The 11222-nt window shown below is 44.4% G+C and overlaps 1 long non-coding RNA gene across 2 annotated transcripts; it reads right to left on the reverse strand.

Annotated features, from left to right (window-relative positions):
* Nucleotides 1–219: 219 nt before the first annotated feature.
* On the reverse strand, nt 220–6994 carry LOC123456247. Of its 2 annotated transcripts, none has more exons than XR_006634410.1 (4): nt 6722–6994; nt 6280–6369; nt 4173–4273; nt 220–607 (listed from the first exon to the last, which is right to left on the reverse strand). It is a non-coding gene; the product is annotated as an uncharacterized LOC123456247 (long non-coding RNA). The 2 variants fall into 2 exon arrangements; XR_006634409.1 differs by having other exon boundaries at nt 6118–6369.
* Between the last annotated feature and the right edge of the window lie 4228 nt (nt 6995–11222).

Below are 11222 nucleotides of genomic sequence, written 5' to 3' on the forward strand. Positions count from 1 at the left end.
ATTATTAGATGTCAATATGTTGCTATAGACTCATCGTATTTTTGACTCTAGAGATTATATGATTTTTTAAAAACACTTATATTTATTTATTTGAGAGAGACAGCACAATAAAGAGGTAGAGAGTAAAGAATAAAGAGAGAGAAATGGGAGGCCCATGAGAAATGGGCCTCCAGCCACTGCAAACAAATTCCAGATGCCTGTGCCACGTTGTGTATCTGGCTTTACAAGGGCACAGGAATTGAATCTGGGCCATTAGGCTTTTGCAAGTGAGCACCTTTCCCTGCTAAGCCAACTCTCCAGTGGAGATTATATGATTTTTTTTAAAATTCACAAGTAAGTTAAGGAAGAGCTCGGACCATAGTATTTGGTGATGTAAAGCCAATTTCACATACAGATAAGCATTGTAGCAATATTCATTATTCCTCTTCCATTTCCTCTATGAAGTCTCAGGGCTCCTAGGTGGCTCTGGAAAAGGTTTGTGAGGATCTGGGGCCATATCTTCAGAGTGGGACTCTGACAAAGGCAGATTTATCCTAAACAGTTGGCTTCCATTGCTTCAGTGAGCTTTCATCTTGTTACTTAGTGTGATGGTTTGAAAACAGGGTTCCTGTGGAGAGCAGTGGGAACCATGTTGATAACGGTGCTGTACATTACATAGTTTAATAAAGAGGACTTTCCAGAGAGTAGCTTCACCAATGAGATTAGGCCACGTCCATACTCTCTCCTTCTTTTTCACGTTGCTCAAACCAACATTACAAACAGACTCGCCATATTGTTATCATTTTAAGGTCATTGCTTTGCTGACAAATCTATCCATTTTAAAAGAACAATAAGGACTGGTTCTGTGTGAGTCTAGAGCAATGACAAGATAGTTTTGAGAATGACTAGAAAGTGAGGAGAAAGGAAAGCTTGAAGAAAGACCCATGTATTAATGTGCCTTTGTCTTTGCCTATTTTTCAAAGAAGACAAAGTATAGACTTTGTACCATTAACTACAGTCTTCTAGAGACTTCTCCATGTCTTAATAAATTAATTCCAAGTTTATATACTATCATATGTTTGGACAGGCAAAAGAGATTTTCCTGGAATGACCACCTGTCTCGGTGCACCTGACCTCTCCACTTTCAGTTTTCTTTGAGTTTATCTGCATAAAAGGCATGATGACCCCCAAGCAGTTGTGGGTCTGGGTGCTCCTTTTATGCACCCCATTCTTCCCATTTCTGTTTGTATAAAGAAATTATTTATAAAAAGTACACTCAATTCCTTACGCATATTTGCACCAGTTTTCTTTAGTTAATCAGAATTTCCAGAGAGAGTATACCATCCAGTGAGTTGTTGGCCAGGGAGGTCCCTGATGTCCCAAACCGTTACAAGCCATTTCTAAGGTTCTTGGTTTCCCACCAGAAATAGATGGTAAGACCCTATTGCTGAAGACTCCACATGCTTGTGCTGCAAGGCCACTGAGAAATCAAGCTGGAGTGGAGCTGAAAACCTCCTCCCTGTAGACCAGCTGACAGAAAGCTGGAAAAAGCTGCACTGCATGCTGCCCTATGGGAGAGTGAAGTCATCAACAGTGGATGCTACAAGCTTTAAGTGTGGACAGCCAGGCAAAATGACCCCATGGGTGTAATAGTGGCATGTCTGTTATAGGGGAAACCAACTGCTCTCTAGTTGGACTGGAGGCCTGTTCCACTAGAGGGAGCACATGAGTAGTACTGAAAACCTAGCCAAAAACCTGTGAGTCCTAGGAGTGTAATGCCTGCAATTGTCTGGCTAAATGCATATATTATGCTCACCAAACCACCCTGTATGCACTTTTCTTAATGTTCAGACCTATATAGTAATGCTACTCTCACTTCTGGTTAGAAGCTAGACTGGCCAGCAAGCCCCCATGGTTCCCACTGTTTCTAACTCTCAAGCACTGGGATTATAGGGCATGCCATCATGCCCAGCCTTTATTTTTTCACATGGGCTCAGGAGATCAAACTTAGATCCTTGCAAGCACTGAACCAACTGAGCTATCTTCCCAAACCCATGGGTTGATTCTTGATAATTTTTATCAATGGAATTTTTTTTTTGAGGCAAACCCAAAAGACTGGACTTTTTATGAGAGAGAGCAACAAATAGAGAGAGAGAGAATTGGCATGCCAAGGCCTCCAGCCACTATAATCGAACTCCAGACACATGTGCCACCTTGTGCATATATGGGACCTTGCTCATGCATCACCCTGTGCATCTGGCTTACATGGGATCTGGGGAGTCGAACATGAGTTTTAGGCTTTGCTGCTAAGCTGTGTCTCCAGCTCATCAATGGAACTTTTTGTTTATTTATTTATTTATATATTTATATACTTATTTGAGAGTGACAGAGGGAGAAAGAGGCAGATAGAGATAGAGAGAGGGCACACCAGGGTCTCCAGCCACTGCAAACAAATTCCAAACATGTGTGCCCCCTTGTGCATCTGGCTAATGTGAGTTCTGGGGAATCAAGCCTTGGACCGGGGTCCTTAGGCTTCACAGGCAAGCGCTTAACCACTAAGCCATCTCTCCAACCCTCAATGGAATTTTTAATGGAGGGCAGAAACATTTGCTTCAGCAAACATGCTGAGAAAGTTATATATCCATACTTAAGAAGATAATCTCAGATTTCACATGCTCTACAAAATAATTACTTAAAATAGGTAGGAAATGTAAGCATGAAAGCTGGAAGGTAAAACTTTAAGATGAAAATGGGCTAAGAGGCTGGAGAGATGTCTCAGCAGTTAAGATGGTTTCCTGCAATGCCAAAGGATCCAGGTTCCATTCCCCAGGACCCACGTAAAGCCTGATGCACAGGATGGCACATGTGTCTGGAGTTTGTTTGTAGAGGCTAGAGACCCTGGCATGCCCCCTCTCCTTCTCCTCTCTCTCTCAAATAAATAAGTAAATAAATAAAATATTAAAAAATAAAAAGGATGGCTGGGAGTGGTGGTGCACGCCTTTAATGCCAGCACTCGGGAGGCAGAGGTAGAAGTATCACCATGAGTTCAAGGCCACCCTGAGACTACAGAGTGAATTCCAGGTCAGCCTGAGCTATAGTGAGACCCTATCTCAAAAAACCAAAAAATTAAAAAAAATAAAATTTTTTTAAATGATGAAAACAGGATAAAATAAAGCTGAAAACATTATGCATGAAAAGAAAAAGAGGTGACAATTCAGACTTCACAAAAATTTGATTTAGTACTTCCAAAAGCATTAGAAGAATAAAAAGACAAGGCACAGACAAAAGGGAAGCTTCCTTGCTGTGTGTTTATGTGTGTGTGATGGATGTATATGTATTTCTTGTGTGCAGAAGCCGATGTACACACACATGAACATGTGCACTTACGTGTGCAGGCGAGACATCAAGATCACGTGCCTCCCTTAATTACTCTGTCCCCTGTTATTGTAAGAGCTTCGCATTGGTTTGGCTACACTAGCCACTGAGCCCCAGGACCTGACTCACTGTCTGCCCTTCCAGCCCTGGGAGCACAGCTATTGCACCCTCATACCCAGCATTTTTTGTGGGTGCTGGGGATCTGACCTCAGATTTTTATGCTTTCCATAGAGCCATCTGCTCAGCACCTTGAAGAAAATATTTTAATGCTGTGTGTTTGATAAAAGACCTACATTCAGAATATAGGAAACACTCACAATTCAATTGAAAAAAATAGGGAAATAAAGAAGATAGAAAGAAACATTTTAACAAAGAAAGTGAATAGCTAGCAAGCCCAAGAGAATGGTGGGCCACATCATCAGTCAGGAGGGAGTGTGAATCTGGACATTGAGAGCTATGGTACCATATCCACTAAAATGACTACTATGGAAAAAAAAAAAAAAAACCCTAGCCAGGTATGGTGGCACACACCTTTAATCCCAGCACTCAGAAGGCAGAGGTAGGAGGATCATCATGAGTTCAAGGCCACCCTGAGACTACAGAGTGAATTCCAAGTCCGCCTGAGCTACCTTAAAAAATGAAACAAAAATCCTGGTAATAGTAAATGGTCTTTGGGGTATAGAAAATAGGAATCTTCACAAACTGCTGATAAGAAATTTAAAGTGACATCGATGCTGTGCAAAAAGTCTCACAGACTCAGAAACATGAAGTGTAAATTTTTCACATGACCCAGAAATTTTCTAGTCTTAGATACCCACCCAAGAGAAATAATGTGTGTGCACACCAAGATTTAAGCAGAAGTATACACAGCACCAGCATCCAGTAACCTAAGACTTCTCATCCTCCATGAGTTCAGAAACTGGAAAAACCAAACAAAATACAACATTCATATATAATGGAATACTCAGAAAGAATCGGATCAGTTGCTGACACATGCTACACTAATGAACTACAAAAACACTGAAATTTGAGCAAGTCGACACAAAATAACTACATACTGAATATTTGATACACACATATGTATGTGTACATATGTGTGTGTGTGTGTGTATTAAGGCTACAGAAATAAAAGGAGAGCTAGTGCCTGCCTGATCTAGAGGTAGGAACAGATATTAACTGTAATTGCACATAAGGGATCTTATTGGAATGATGAAACATTCTAAAATTGGATTATTATGATATTACACAACTCAGTTAATCTACCCCCAAAAAAGTCCTAACTTGTTAAAATAGGCGAATTTCATTAGAGATAAATTATGCCTCACTAAATTTGTTAAAAGTCAGCAATTACCAAAGGAAATTCAATGATAGAGATTTGTAAATCTAAACTCTCCATTCCAACTCCAGAATGTTTTCTTGTTGGATCATTCCTAAGAGGAAAAATGGGGAAATGTTTCTGTCACTAAAGGAAATAAGAGGAGGCAAGCATGGTGGTGCATACCTTTATCCCAGCACTGGGGAGGCTGAGGTAGGAGGATCACTGATCAGTTTGGGCTTTAGTGAGACCCTGCCTCAAATAAACAGCAGGAAAGAAGGAAGGCAGGAAAGAGGAAGGGACAGAGAGAGGAAGGAAGGAAAGAAGGAAGGAAGGAGGGAAGGAAGGAAGGAAGGAAGGAAGGAAGGAAGGAAGGAAGGAAGGAAGGAAGGAAGGAAGGAAAGAAGGAAGGAAGGAAGGGAGGGGAAAGAGGGAAGGAAAGGAGGGAGGGAGGGAGGAAGGAAGGAAAGGAAGAAAGGGAAGAAGGAAGGAAGGGAAGGAGAGAGAGAGGGAAGAAAAGATGTTCAAACCAACCAAACTAGTCACTGAAAGGGAAAGCTGAGTTTAGTGTATAGTTTCTTTCTTTTTTTTTTAAATTAATTATTTATTTATTTATTTGAGAGCGACAGACACAGAGAGAAAGACAGATAGAGGGAGAGAGAGAGAATGGGCGCGCCAGGGCTTCTAGCCTCTGCAAACGAACTCCAAACGCGTGCGCCCCCTTGTGCATCTGGCTAACGTGGGACCTGGGGAACCGAGCCTCGAACCGGGGTCCTTAGGCTTCAGAGGCAAGCGCTTAACTGCTAAGCCATCTCTCCAGCCCGTGTATAGTTTCTTTATGTAAGGTATCCCATTGAAACAAAAGTAGATCCCATTTCAGAAAGAACTGGTCCTGGGCTTGAGAGACGGATCAGAGGTTGAGGTGCTTGCTACAAAGCCTAAGAACAGGGGTTTGAGTCCCCAGCACCCACGTAAAAAATGGGTACACAAGGCGGCCCACGCATCTGGACTCCATTTTCAGTGGCTGGAGGCCCTGGCATGCCCATCCACTTGGTCTGTCTCACTTTTCTCTCTCTTTGCTTGCAAATAAATACAAATAAAAAATATTAAGAAAGAAAACCTGGTCATAAAACAGACCTTTTGATAACAGAAGTTAGGAAAGTCATCCAAGAGAGGGTACCCAAAAGATCCTTTCCAAACAAAAGAGAAAGAAAAGGAACGGAAGAGAGAAGAAATGGAGGGGAGGGGAGGAGGGGAATCAAAATGAAAAGCAAAGATGATGGGATAAAGTGTTTGAGCTTTGCAGAACCTCAAGCTGAGCTCTAAAATCTAAAAATCCCACCAAGATGGTGAGCCAGGTTCCCATGATGCAGGTCACTTTCAGGAAGAGCCCTTGGCTCTCTTCTGTAACCACATCCCCCCCCACTTCTTCCCAAACAAGTACGAACCACAGAAATTATGCCACAAGACTCCAAGGAAAAGCCCGTCCAATCCTGAGGGTGGTAAGCTCTGGGATCCACTTCAGTGGTCAAATGCCTGACCCTAGATAGTCAGGATTTTAATGAACCTCTCCCTGCCTCAGGGACTCCCCATCCTGGGTCCAAAGTGACCTTTCCATGATGCTTTGCCATGTGGTACAAATAAAGTCTTCCCTGGGTGGTATTATCTCCAACGCTTCCTGCTTCTGACAATCGAGCTTCCTGTCAGCACAAAACAAAAAGGCAAACTGTGAGACTTTAGGAGTTGGGTGTACAAACCCCTAACCTATAGCTACTTCTGCCAAAGGCTAGCCCCCAAATGACAAGTGAGATACAGCTAGAGTCAGTTTCTAGTCAATGTCACTTTCTTTCCTGTCTGGTAGGTTTCAAGTCAGGTAGGACTTGGCAGAAGAATGAAAATGGCCAGGTGACATTGGCTCTGGATCCCTTTCTCAGAACTGGGGGGTGGGGGTGGGGGGTGGGGGTGGGTCTCTTCTTTGCCAGGTAGGAAAAAGAGCGTGAGAAGCAAATCTCTCGCTGACACAAGAGGGTTTCTGGTAATTGTACATTTTACCTGCAAAAGCTCTGCCCATCACACACACACACACACACAGGGTGGCTTGTTTCTTTACAGACTCGGCGATGCCTCGGGATTGGCTGGCGTGCTTGGCCAGGACGAAGCTCTGAGCCTGGAAAAGGGCTTGCCAGGTCCTGCTAAGGTTCAGGCGAGTCAAGAAGCCATGGAATTCCAGCTCTGGGCCCGGTTCAAGTCCAGCGGACGGTTTTGTACTTGCAGCTGACTTGCTTTTCTGTATTTTGATTTCTCATTCACACAGAAAGCTCGCTGTTTGGCAGCCCTGGAACGCCCTTGCTGGAGTTGAACGTTCCAGTACATTCTGCCTAATGACGGAGCTGTGCTTTGCCAGGAAGGGACTTTTTTTATTTTTTTAACGCTTTCCTTCTAGAACTGGGTAGAACTATCCGGGTACAAACCTCAGCTAGTTCAAACAAAGGGCCTGCCATGGCAAAGGGAGAGAAAGGCTGCTATAAATACTTTTATAGGCTACAGAGGTAATTTACAACCCTCTTTATTAATCCTATAAAAAGCACAGCTGAACGCCTTTAAGTTACATGCATACAGATGTCTAATTAAGTACACAGTTAAAAGTCTTGACCCAGCACAATCCTGACCATTAAAGCAAGAAGTCTTGAATTCCCCTCTGGGCAAAAGTTTTTTGGATGAATTCGGAGGCAGCAGAGGGTGGGAGCCGGGTGGAGTGGGGGAGTTAGCATTGGGAACCATAGGAGACAGAGAGCCGAGGGAAACTTATTGACTGCTGGTTCATGGTTATCTATTCTTCACCACGGGGACTCAGGACAAGACCACCAACCATGCTGGCCCCGGACTGCCAAGGGCCATTTCTTCTGACCCCTCTGAGTGCGAAGTCAAGTGCCCTGATGTAGGAAGAAAAACAGAAGGTAATGCTGAATGGCAGAGAACTTCACAGTTTTCTCATCCACCCATGGCCCCCCAGCCCGGCCCTTGGTTTGCATACTCAGAAACGAGCTGTGGTTTCTCTGATCACAAGACCACTTGAGGGTGTAGCCAGGACAAGGACCCAGAAGTGACCTGCAGAATGAGCCGTGTTGCCGGGAGACACACACGTTTCGGTGGGAGAGAGGGAGGATGAGGGAAAGACAAGGAAGGTAAGATGTGATTCCAAAACTCAAAAGGTTTGCCAGACCATTTATCAGAAACATCAAAAGGCCCTTTCTATTTGCAGCTTCTTGGAAGGGATTGGAAGACGAGGGAGTGGCCTTTCCCATCAGGGGACAAGCAGCAACAATGCTTCCGTCAGTTCCATGGGATTTTCTTTTGTTGGGTATCCCCCCCCACACAACACCCTCACAAAGTCTGGCTGTGTCGAAACAATTTCAGAAGCTCCCGGATCAGGCTGTGAGCACACGCACCGTGTGAGGACGTAGGTCTCTGGGTTTGGAGGCTCAGGTAGCCTGCTGGAGGAGCTGCGTGAGGCAGGTGGCCAGCAACATCAAGTTCCCCCCCACACCCCTACACCGGCCACACAGGAAATGAACAGTGAACGTCTCTACCTGGTTCTGCTTTGCTTGAGGACTCTAGGGCCATTTGCTTGGTGCCAAAATGCTATATAGGCTAGCTGGCTATTGCCTCTACATGGGAACATTGCTTACAATGTCTCATGCACCTTTTGCCAGCTAACTCAGATTCATTATTCAACTTTTAGCTCAGATGACACTTGTAATGACTTCAATGTTTCCCAAAGCCAACAACCAAGGGCTCTCACACCTGCTCTCAGGGGAGTGTGGCGGAGACCCAAGGACACTCTTGCCACCACATTCAGCAGGCCCTCTAGTTTTTCTGCTAAATGCGGACCTCACCTGCTAGAGGTGTGACTGAGGAAGACAGGAACCTTGGTGCCTGACATAAAGCCATGCTTATGCAACCCACATATACTTGTTGGAAGCCCAAGTGCCCTCCCATATCTGAAAACATCTAGACAGGAGGACGAGGAAGGAAATGGTCCGCTTGCATCTAGTTTCTAAGGTGACCAGGGATGTCAAGGTCACCGCCCCCGCCCCGCCGTACCTCCACACCGTCCTAATAAGGAATATAACAACAGTGAACCTGTTTTGATTTAGAACTACCTGGTTTGCTTGAGGACTCTAGGGTCATTTTGCTTAGCTCCAAAATTACATGAGGATTGGTTTTTGGTTTGCCAGAGCTACCCTAAACTACCAGAGGGACTTAAAAAGAACCAACATTGATGCTCTCACATCTCTGAAAGACAGAAGGTCAAAATCAAGACACCAGCAAGGTTGGCTGCTCCTAAGGGTCGCGAGAGTGACTGTTCGCGTAGGCAATTGCTTTGGTTTGTAGAGGGCTGTCTGGGTGTACATACAGCATTCTCTCTGTCTGTTTCTTTCTCTCCAAACTTCCCCCATTTACATAAGAACACCAGCCATAATAGATTAGGGTGCATCCAAATGACCTCGGTTTAGCTTGATTAGTGCTGCAGACACCTTATTTCCCAAAGGTCAAATTCCTTAGGTATGGGGAGTTCAGACTTCAGCATATATTAGTATTCAATGCATAAAAGGAGTAGCAGAGATCACTGCAAATAGGTAGCCATTTATAAAGCTAAAAGTGGGCTGGAGAGATGGCTTAGTGGTTAAGGCACTTGCAGCAAAGCCAAAGGACCCAGGTTCAATTCCCATGAAAAGCCAGATACACAGGTGGTGCATGCATCTAGAGTTCGTTTGCAGTGGCTAGAGCCCCTGTGTACCTCAATCTCTCTCTCTTTCTATATCTTCTTCTCTCTCTCTCTTTCAAATAAATAAATAATTAGAAAAAGCTAAAAGTGGACTAAAGAGATGGCCCAGCAGTTGAGGCATTTGCTTGTCAACACTGATTGCCTGGGTTTGATTTTCCCAGGACCCACATAAACTCAGATGAACAGTAGCACATGCATCTAGAGTTTGTTTGCTATAGAAGGAGGCCCTGGTGCACCCATTCTCTCTCTCTCTCTTTCCTTGCAAATAAATAAAACTATTTTTAAAAATGTTAACAGGCACCATCCCTGAAAGTTTCATCTTCTTGTGGGTAACTTCTCCTAGGACTTAGAAAGCCAGGTGATGTAGCTGACTCTAGGGGAAAAAAAATAATAAGTTTCTCAAAATTGAGAGACTTAGAATTTTCAGGAACGCCCACCAGAACATTCTGTCAGGACAAATAAAAGGTCTTAGAAAAAAAAAAATCCATGATTTACAGAAGCCCCCACCTACCCCCACCCGCCACTGCCGAGCATCGTCAGCGAATTATCCCTTTTGTCCCCATCAGTCACTCCTTATGGCCATGACAGGAAGCAAAGCAAACCCGTTTTCCTGGGGAGTTATGGGGGTTTTCATCTGCTGCTCTAAACTCAAAACTATGATTCCCAGAATAACTGTGAAACTGGAATTCCAGCTATAAACCGGTGAGTAAGTAGCATTGGGGTCACTTAGAGCTGAACCGGGCCGCCGCTTGCTGATTCAGTGCTTCTTCCAGGAGTCTCTTTGGTCCTCCGGCAAGCTACTAAGGTCCACCCTCTCTCTGCTTGGCTGGGTTTCAATCTGCGTCGGTTTCACAGCTAGTGATTGTGTTCGTTATTTTTCTTGTTTTTGCAGCAAAACCACCAGACAGAAGCAACTTAAGGGAGGAAAGATTTTTGGGAGGGCATGTCACCATGGCAAAGGAGGCATGGCATAGTTTCCCAATGGTGGCAGGAGCTCATCAAATGACAGTTGGATAAAGAAGCAAAGAGCAAGGTGCTGGCGAGATGGCTCAGCCATTAAGGCGCTTGCCTGTAAAACCTAAGGACCCAGGTTCGATTCCCCAGTACCAACCTAAAGCCAGATGCACAAGGTGAGGTGAGCGTAAGGTCGCACATGCCCATGAGGTGGCACAAATGTCTTAAGTTCAGTTTCAGTGGCTGAGGCCCTGGCATGTCAATTCATTGTCTCTCTCTCTCTCTCCCCCTCTGTTTTCTCTGTTCATCTGGAGGTCATTTGCAGTGGTTAGAAGTTCTGGCACTCCCTTCCCCTACCTCTTCCTTTCACCCTCAAATAATAAATAAATAAAAGCAAAGGGCAGGTTGGAACCAGAGGTGGACATAACCTTCAAGGCCTACAGCAATCTGCTAACTTCAGCCCACACCCCAAAGGTCCCATGACCTCCCAAGACAGTTGTCACCAGCTGAAACCAAGTGAGTTTGTGGGAAGCATTCCACATTTAAGTCATAATAGTGACATTGAGAAGTTTTTTGCACACTTGCCAGGCAGTTTTATTTCTTTGTTTGCAAGAACTCTTTATTATAGAGGAAAGTAGCTTTTCAAAAATATAAAATTTATTTGGGCCGCAGAGATAGCTTTGTGGTTAAGGCACTTGCCTGCAAAGCCAAAAAGACCCAGGTTTAATTCCCCAGGACCCACATAAAGCCAGATGCACAAGGTGATACATGCATCTGGAGTTTGTTTCCAGTGGCTGGAGGCCCTGGCTC

Source organism: Jaculus jaculus, chromosome 20 (genome assembly GCF_020740685.1).
Source record: "Jaculus jaculus isolate mJacJac1 chromosome 20, mJacJac1.mat.Y.cur, whole genome shotgun sequence".
Taxonomy (NCBI): Eukaryota; Metazoa; Chordata; class Mammalia; order Rodentia; family Dipodidae; genus Jaculus; species Jaculus jaculus.